The sequence below is a fragment of the Parambassis ranga genome, unplaced genomic scaffold, assembly GCF_900634625.1.
Source record: "Parambassis ranga unplaced genomic scaffold, fParRan2.1 scaffold_24_arrow_ctg1, whole genome shotgun sequence".
NCBI classification, from domain to species: Eukaryota; Metazoa; Chordata; class Actinopteri; family Ambassidae; genus Parambassis; species Parambassis ranga.
Genome location: NW_021144797.1, coordinates 1928681 through 1937674, shown reverse-complemented (window position 1 = coordinate 1937674; position 8994 = coordinate 1928681). Strand labels below are relative to the sequence as shown.

The following is an 8994-nucleotide window of genomic DNA, read 5'->3' as shown; positions in this document are numbered from 1 at the left end:
TTCTTGTGTAAACCTTATGGTTACAGGTGCAAGCTTAGGACAGATTAACGAGACATGGTGAATGATCACTAACTTTTCACTAACTTTTTATTAGCTTTGAACACATGTTTACTGTTTGATTGCTCATGATTTTTTATTTTTTACTATTTTTGATACGTATAACCTTTGTCACGGTTTTCTTTAGGTGTTGGACTCTAGTAGAGTCCAAAAGGGGGAATTGTGGAAGTATATAAAGGTTACCTACGCGCTGACATGATACAGAGCACATATTTACTCGTATGTATGCTTTTACTCAGAGAAAAAGGGGGACTCTCTACACACACACACACACACACACACACATACACCCTTACAGAGAGTTAGGGAGGATGTTTACATTACTGGAGCCCTTTTTGTGGTGAAGGTGGATGTAAGATAAATCATCCAACATAGGAGGGAAACAGAGTGTTTCACAGTCATAAATAACATTATGATAATTAGTAGGTGGAGATAAAGGGGCAACATGTCCCAATATGGGAATACCAACGAGGGTCTTGAAGAACTGTTTATCTATTATGCAAATGTACCTCAACTTTCAATAAAACAAGCCTGTGTCCAGGGGAGGGGCAGAACACGTATGGACGGGAGTGAAGCAGACTGAAAGGCCTGTGTTCACTGTGTTCTCCCTTTTGCAAAAGGCGAAACTACAAAACCCAGGGTATTTTCTTTCACTCAATGTTCTGAATACAGGAGACGGAATCTGACAATCCGGGGTGACCAGGGAAGGTCACGACATCAGCCATGTTGGTCAGTTTGTAACTGGTATCTTTATTGGTTAAGAAGAAAATAATAAGTGTACTCAGTAACGAATTGTGGTGTTAAAAATAGTGAAGTACATTATTTTGTTACATTTGTACTTAAGTACAAGTAAAAGTACTGGCTTAAAAATAAAGTACAAGTACCCAGAAAAACTACTTAATTACAGTAACTTGAGTATTTGTAATCAGTTACTGCCACCCCTGGACACATGCAGTCCACCCCTGGATATGTGCAGTCCAGTGCAGTGAGGCATGCTCTGATCTGTACAATGGAGAAACCAAACAACTACTCCAAAAACTGGCCTTCAATGTTTGTCAAAGTTTGTCAAGATGCTTATGTTTAAGGCAAAAGCTGTGACCTTGTTCAAGCGTATTTTCGCTCGAAGCCGTGAACACGTGTTAATCAGACAGATGAGGTGGCCGAGTGGTTAAGGCGATGGACTGCTAATCCATTGTGCTCTGCACGCGTGGGTTCGAATCCCATCCTCGTCGCTTCATATTTTAAGGTCAACGTCCTGACACAGGATCATCACTTGATGGTGTCATAAACATTCCAACTTAAGACAGTTTGGACAGTAGTACTGGTGTCCTATCTACACAGATCAGTCTATGGAGAAGTCCACAGTCTGTGCATTGGTCCAGCTGTAGGTATTAATGGAAAACCCACATTCAGTAGGTCAGGAAATGAGAATATGTGAAAAGGTTCAATATTGAAGACACCTGGAGCCACTCTAACCAGATAATGAACTCAAAACACCTGCAAAGGCCTTTAAATGGTCTCAGTCTAGGTCTGTAGGCTGCACAACCACAGGAAGACTGCTGACTTGACAGTTGCCCAAAAGACGACCATTGACACCTTGCACAAGGAGGGCAAGACACAAAGAGGCTGGCTGTTCACAGAGCTCTGTCCAAGCACATTAACAGAGAGGGAAGGGGAGTACAAGCAAGAGGGAGTACAAAGTGTTCTGCCCAAACAGGGACTTGAACCCTGGACCCTCAGGTTAAAAGTCTGATGCTTCCAATACTTCACTAGTACACTTCATGTAGTGCAGTGAGTCCTGATTGACTTGCAATTGACCCTTTATAGAAGGGGGATTAGCTCAAATGGTAGAGTGCTTGCTTAGCATGTGAGAGGTAGCGGGATCGATGCCCGCATCCTCCAGCCTACATTTTAGGAGGGAGGGTGTAGCTGGATGGATGAGGATGGATGGATAATGTAGTGGACTCCCACCCAGCAGATCAAGTCCCAGAGGTTACAGCATCATTTATTAGCTGAGTTTCCCCTCAGGGAAGCTGCTGTTTACAAGCTGTTTACAGAGAGAAGCAAGAAAACAACAGTCAGCATCATCTTCCATAAAAACACATGACAATAACATGTGAGACAGAGAGTTTATGATCAGTGCTCCCCCTGCTGGTTAGGACATATGATGACATTTTAAATGTATCAGTCAAAAGTCACTCAGTGGTTTGTGTTTGTTTTTATGACTTTCTACATTGTAGATTCATCCTGAAGACATCAGAGCTATGAAGGAACACATGTGGAATGATGTAGTGAACAAACAGTGTTAAACCAAGCAGAATATGTTTGATGTTTGACATTCTTCCAAGCAGCCAGCTTTTGCTTTGATGACAACTTTGCACACTCTTTGCATTCTCTCAATCTGAACTGAACCACCAATGCTGTGCAATGCTGACATCTAGTGGTGGAATCGCAGGCTGCAGCCTCCTCATTCCAAAATCAATCCCTCCTCCACATAAAGTCAAAAGTTGTAAATGTGAGTCATTAAATGAGAGGTTCCAGCAGAAACGTCCAAACATCTGAAGAGAAGCTGAGAAGCCTGAGATACAGGGGCTGCAAGCTGTGCTTCAACTGTTCCTGTTTAGACAATAAGAACAGATCATCACTGTCTTTTATAATGTTCTGATCAAATCACATTAGTTTGTATATTTATATTACACACAGAGCTGTTGTTTCAGTCACATTCATTTGTTATGTGTACAGTGGGTGCAGGAAGTATTCAGACCCCCTTAAATGTTTCACTTTGTTATATTGCAGCCATTTACTAAAATCATTGAAGTTCATTTTTCCTCATTAATGTCCACAGATCTCCCCATACTGACTTGGACTTGATGAGGACAGACACACACCTGTCTGTATAAGACCTTACAGCTCACAGTGCAGGTCACATACTGGGTGATGACGTCCTCCTGCAGGTGTTACTGTGGAACAACTGCTCTGGATTGGGATTAGTCTGAATCTGTCGTTTGTCCCGCAATTTTCATTTACTTAATGTCAGGGTGGTACAACCATAAACAATGGGCTTCTATTTTGAAGTGAAGAGACAATAACCGTAAACAGGATGTTGTATCAGCCAGAGGACCCCAAGGGACCCTTGGGATTAAGCTAAAAGGTTTGTAGCTCTCTCTTAAATATTTATAAAAATAACAACTTTCAATTCATATAGACTGGTACACTTTCTATGTCAGGTGGTACAACCATTGGAAAACTAGAAAAATACATTTTATCATAAAACACTATTTATAAAAATTGATCTATATGAATATGATGACATGGGTAGACACTAATGCTAGCATCCAAACAGAACCCTATTTATTTTAAGATAAGTTGCCAAAATCAGGTGGTGCAACCAGTTAGTCAGGTGGCACGACTGCAAGGAATGTCGCTATATAATGTTATTAAAAGCTCTAGATATATCCGTGACATGTCTAAAATGTTTACTAGTAGCCATTCAACCACTCCACAGAAGAATGGCTCAGCACAGGAGAGCCACCTCCTCAGGACAAGACTCAGCTGTTCACCTCCACCTCAAAGACAAAGGACACTCCTTTGAGGACAACAACGTTCACATTTTAGACAGGGAGGAAAGGTGGTATGAAAGAGGAGTCAAGGAAGCCATCTATGTTAAGCTGGAAAAACCTTCCCTTAACAGAGGTGGTGGCCTCAGACATCATCTTTCCACCACATACAATGCAGTGATTCCATCCATTCCCAGGAAGTTTGCACATACTCACAGTAAGAACAAAGGGCTGTCAACCAGTCCCCCTCCGGCAGTTTCATAGTCGTTAGCCAGTCGTTAGACACACCTGGCCCAGTCAGCCAGAACATCACAGGTAAGTATGGAAACATTTAGTGCTATTGTTTGTAAGTTTTTTAAGTTTTACCCAGACCCACCCACATAGGTCTGTAACCACATATAAACCATGTTTCCCCACCAAACAGTTAGAACTGATGAAGCTGCTTGGATGAGCAGCGAAACGTCTTCTAGAAAACTCTACAAGTCCAGACGCCTTGCTTCAACCTTGTCTACGTATGATGACCTGGATGACTGAGAATCTTCATCAACATACTAGTTTTAAGTTAAAGATATTACACATTTTTACATACTAATATGTACATTTTAGATGCCGCTTTGTAGGGCAAGTTCTTCAAGTAGTTGGTGAAGAGATTCAGGTGAGCTGCATAAAGTAACTGGGAGGAAAAAAATGCTTTCACTTGGCCCCACCACGCTGACGTCATTTTTTTCTACTCAGCTGAAGTTCTCAGAGTGATATCAGAACCAGAGCCTCTCAATTCATGGCACACATGGCTAATGCTTTCAGACTGGGAATTCTTTGTTACACAGACCTGAGAAGGTCTGTACGGAGCCCCTCTGATGACATGGTAAAAAAATAAATAATTTGTAGGCCACGAAATATGTATAATGTGCGCACAAAATACTAATTAATACTAATTAATTTCCACGAAATACTAATTAATTCCCACTAAGTGGCCATGAATTAGTATTTCGTGCACACATTTATATGGCCACGATTTATTTATTTTTTTGGTCTGTACAAATATTACTCCATATTTGAAAATGTTTGAATTTTGTTAAAACATCACTTTAGTGTTAGTTTGATTGCTGCTAGAGCCCTTCAATGAGGGTCACCTGCCAAATGTATCTCCTCCTTCCAAATTTCAAGCTAAAGACTCCATTTTAGTCTTGAAACGCTCATTAGATGCTGCTCTTGTAATGGAGTTGTTTTTCCACTCCTCTGCTGTTACCATGGTGACAGGCTGACACACAGAGGCATACAAAGCTCTGAATTGCTCTGATTCCCCAGCAATTCAGAGCAATCCTTCACATCAGCATTCAAAGCCATGCTTCAGCTGCAGCAATCAAACTTGCATTTTCTTCAGGAAATGCCCTTTTCTAGTTATCATTTAGTATAGGGTTGTATCAAACGTAATGTTGTATTAAGTGGTTTTGATGAGATGTTTACTACTCGCATTCTTGAAAAAAAACATTTGTTTTACTTAAAAAAATGTAAATAGAGACTATTTACTAAAACGTAAATGTAAATATTTGAAATGAAATGCATTTTTTCAGCATATTTCATGTCATTACTTTGTTGTCAGGTGGTACAACTAATAACTGTCAGGTGGTGCAACCAATTTAAACTAATAAATAATAGCTTAAAGTGACCAAATGGTTTCTAAATGTAATTTGTGTACTTATTTTACTGAATATATGAATTTGTGTATTTTTTTAAATATTTTTTCTGTCTTTAAATGCAAAACTGGATGCTAACGATAGTTAAAACCTGACCTACAAAAGGGAAAAATCTTAAATTATTGTATAAACAAAACAAAACTACCAAATAATAATGTGTTACCTAGTGTACACACCCTAATGGATACTTGCCAAAGATTTATCTTGAAATAAATATTAGGAATATATATATATATAGTTATAAATATTTGGTTGCGCCACCTGACATTTCTTGCTTGTGAAGTTAGTCTACATATCCTGGGAGGAGTCCAGAGCTGCAGCTGCAGGTGGTGTCAGTATCCAGCTCTCACTAACATGGTCTGCAGTGAAAGGTGATGCTGGTTGTTGAAATGTCCATGTAGCATGTACTGGAGCTCTGTCTGGGCTGTTAATGGTTAATGATGTAGTTCCTCATATTTCACTGCAGTAGAAGATGGAGATGTGCACTTATAACAGCTTTGCTTTCCCACATTCTGATGAACAAATGTATTCTTGGCTTGAGGGTAAAACATTGATTTCTGCACATGATGCAACAAGAAGAGGGGCAACAGTGGGCGTGGTTACAAAGTCCTTTGTCTGACATCACATTAACATCAGTTTATTTTCTACATCAGATGCTGAAGCTCCTGGAAGAGAGCAGCTGGGTGATTGACAGTTTATCCTTCATCAGCAGGAATGACTCCCTCACCTACAAGGTATTGATGAGCTTTACTGGGATGTGTTTTATCTTATATCTATCTTATCTTATCTTATCTTATCTTATCTTTATTTAACCAAAAGTCCAAACGGGCGGAGAAGCGGGTAAAAATGGAAAGACCAGGTTAAAGAAGAAAAAGGCATTGATTGAGGATGCTGCCAAATGTGCAAAGCTCACTGACATATTTTCAAGAAGACAGACAGAAGAGGCGAAGGGTAAGGGACATATATCGGTAGGCCCAATTGATCATTTAGTTAAAAACTAGCATACATACACTACCGTTCCAAGGTGTGGGGTCACCAGGCCAGTTCTACAGCTTCTCTGATCAGATAACAGTTCAGCTGTGCTAACAATAGTTTCACAGGAGTTTTCTAATCATCAATTAGCCATTTTAACACGATTAGCTAACACAATGTAGCATTAGAGCACAGTGAGTGATGGCTGCTGGAAAAGGGCCTCTGTATACCTTTGTATATATTCCATCTGCCTTTTCTAACTAGAACAGTCATTTACCATGTTAACAATGTCTAGACTGTATGTCTGATTACTGATTACTGATTACTTTAATGTTATCTAATAACATTAAAAAAAACATTTCCAAGTGACCCATTAAGCTACACACGTCACTTTGAACATGTGCTATGTTACCACAATTAGTAACTAAACTAAACAATAGGCTAATATTTAACAAATTAATATTCATGTATTGTATACATAGGCAATGGCTACTGAAATGAATTTACATAATATATCATTTATTTAAAAAGTGTAATCCAAGTTAAGAATTAAGAATACCTTTATTAGTCCCACAATGGGCAGATACAGAAAGTAAAAGATAAGAGAAGCTACATACATAATAGGATAAACTACCAATAAAAATATACAATAGAATCAAAGAACAGTTTACATATGAACAGTTGTTGGAGGTAGAAGTGGTTTGTAAATAATAAATAACAATAATAAATATCTGAATAAATCAAATGAAATAATAATATATTAAATAATGTACATGTGTATAATAAGTGTGCTGTAAAAGGATTCCTTTATGGCTGGCTTTTTGGAGCTTCTGAGGAGCAAAGCCAGACCGAAATTAGGAAGAGCCCAGGCACAGCTGAATGGAGTAGTTTATTGTGTTGATACATTACCATAACAAAGATGCTGTTTGTGTCCTGGCATTAGTATTTCCATCTACATATTATTTCATAGGTGAAGCAGATGCTGAGAGAAGAGTGACAGTGCCCAGTGAGTCTGCAGTAGCCCAGGGTAAACACAAAAAACCAGGCACCGGGACAAGAAGCAGGGGGTATTCATGGTATTCATGCAGTGAATAATTAAATCGTCGTCACAATGCCGAGGTAAGGGGGAGGGTCCACAAAACACAGGGGGGTGAAAACCAAACCAAACCCTCAGAACAATTCAAAGGCCTGGGGCCGTAACAACTGTTATGACCATTAACATGTAACTGTAACACCGACATTTAACACCTCCTGTGAAAACTACCGTATTTAAACTACCGTATAAAACTACCGTATTTTCGCGACCATAAGGCGCACCGCATTATAAGTTATTATTAAGTCGACCTTTATTGTTGTGAAGGAACGACTTTGTATATAGTTTGATTATTCGCTGCATATAGCACTGTAGCTCGCAATAATTACATAATACAGATGCAGCTGATTGGTTTGTTACTCACACGTTATTCTGCATAACAATTTGAAATGTGTATGTACAATTTTCTGTTTCACATGCCGCGCCTGTGTGGTGTTTTTCTTGTTGTGCTCTGAGCTGCAGTGACGTACGCTCGGACCCTCGGGTCTGAGCTTTCAGACAGAGAGTTACAGAAGTGAAAACCCAGGAAACCGCTCCGCGTCCTCCGCAAGCTGCTCACATCTCTATATGTGCGAGTTCAAACCTGCCAGCTCTCATCGCTGTCAGAGTCACAGCCACACACGTTGCCGGCTGGCTGTTCAGAAATTATTATTATTATTGTTCAGAAATTATGCCGGCTTTCACAAAAGCTCGGGCAACAGTCACTGCAGAAACATAAGTCCACGCATCCACAATCCATTCACATACGCTGGCGTAACTTGCCCGGCGCTGCCTCCCAGTAAAGCTGTGCTCGCTGTCTGCCATCCATCGCTCCTACGCTGCTCGCATCTTTATTTTGAACACCCTGTTTATGCCGATGTCCAGCGGTTGAAGTTCTTTGTTAACCCTCCCGGGATTACGGCAAGCTCCAAGTTCATCTGCTTCGCCAGGTTTTTTACACCGGCGGTGAGACGGGCGCGAGCGGAGTCGCAGATCAGCAGCGAGGGTGATGCGTGAAAAAAACCATCCGGTCTCTTTACATAAACCTCCCTGAGCCACTCTCATTTTCCCCTTGTCCTGACTCCAGCTGGAAACTTTTCTTTTGGCAGTGTCTTCCTCTTAAAAATGACCGTAGGCAAAAGTTTTTGTCCGTTACCATGGCAACCGACAACAACATCGAACGCTGATTCTCGTGCCCCGTGGTCCGTATTGATACCGTGCTGGTCCCCGTTCTCTCCACAGTTTGGTTCACGGGGATGTCGAAAGTGAGGGGGACCTCATCCGTGCTGGTGATGAGGCTGGGCTGGATGTTTTTGCTGGCAATGTTGTCTCTGCAGTAGACGTGGAAGCTGGCCAGCTTTTCTTTGTAATCTGCTGGAAGTTGCTGCGCCTGTACTGTAGCGTTCAGCTGATTGGTGAATTGCTGCCAGCGTACGTAGTTTATGTATCACGTCCCTGTGTCTGGTACTCAACCCATACATAAGGCGCACCGGATTATAAGGCGCACGGCCGACTTTTGAGAAAGTTTTAGACTTTTAGGTGCGCCTTATAGCTGTGAAAATAATAGTACTCTTGTGTTACCAACAATGAAAGCTGTCTGCTTTGTTTGCTAAGTTTGCTTCCTCTGTGTCTTCACAGC

At 40.7% G+C, this 8994-nt stretch overlaps 1 non-coding gene across 1 annotated transcript; it reads left to right on the top strand.

The window, feature by feature from the left end:
* The first annotated feature begins 1207 nt into the window (after window positions 1-1207).
* On the top strand, window positions 1208-1289 carry trnas-gcu (transfer RNA serine (anticodon GCU)). The gene has a single exon. It is a non-coding gene; the product is annotated as a tRNA-Ser (tRNA).
* The last annotated feature ends 7705 nt before the right edge of the window (window positions 1290-8994 follow it).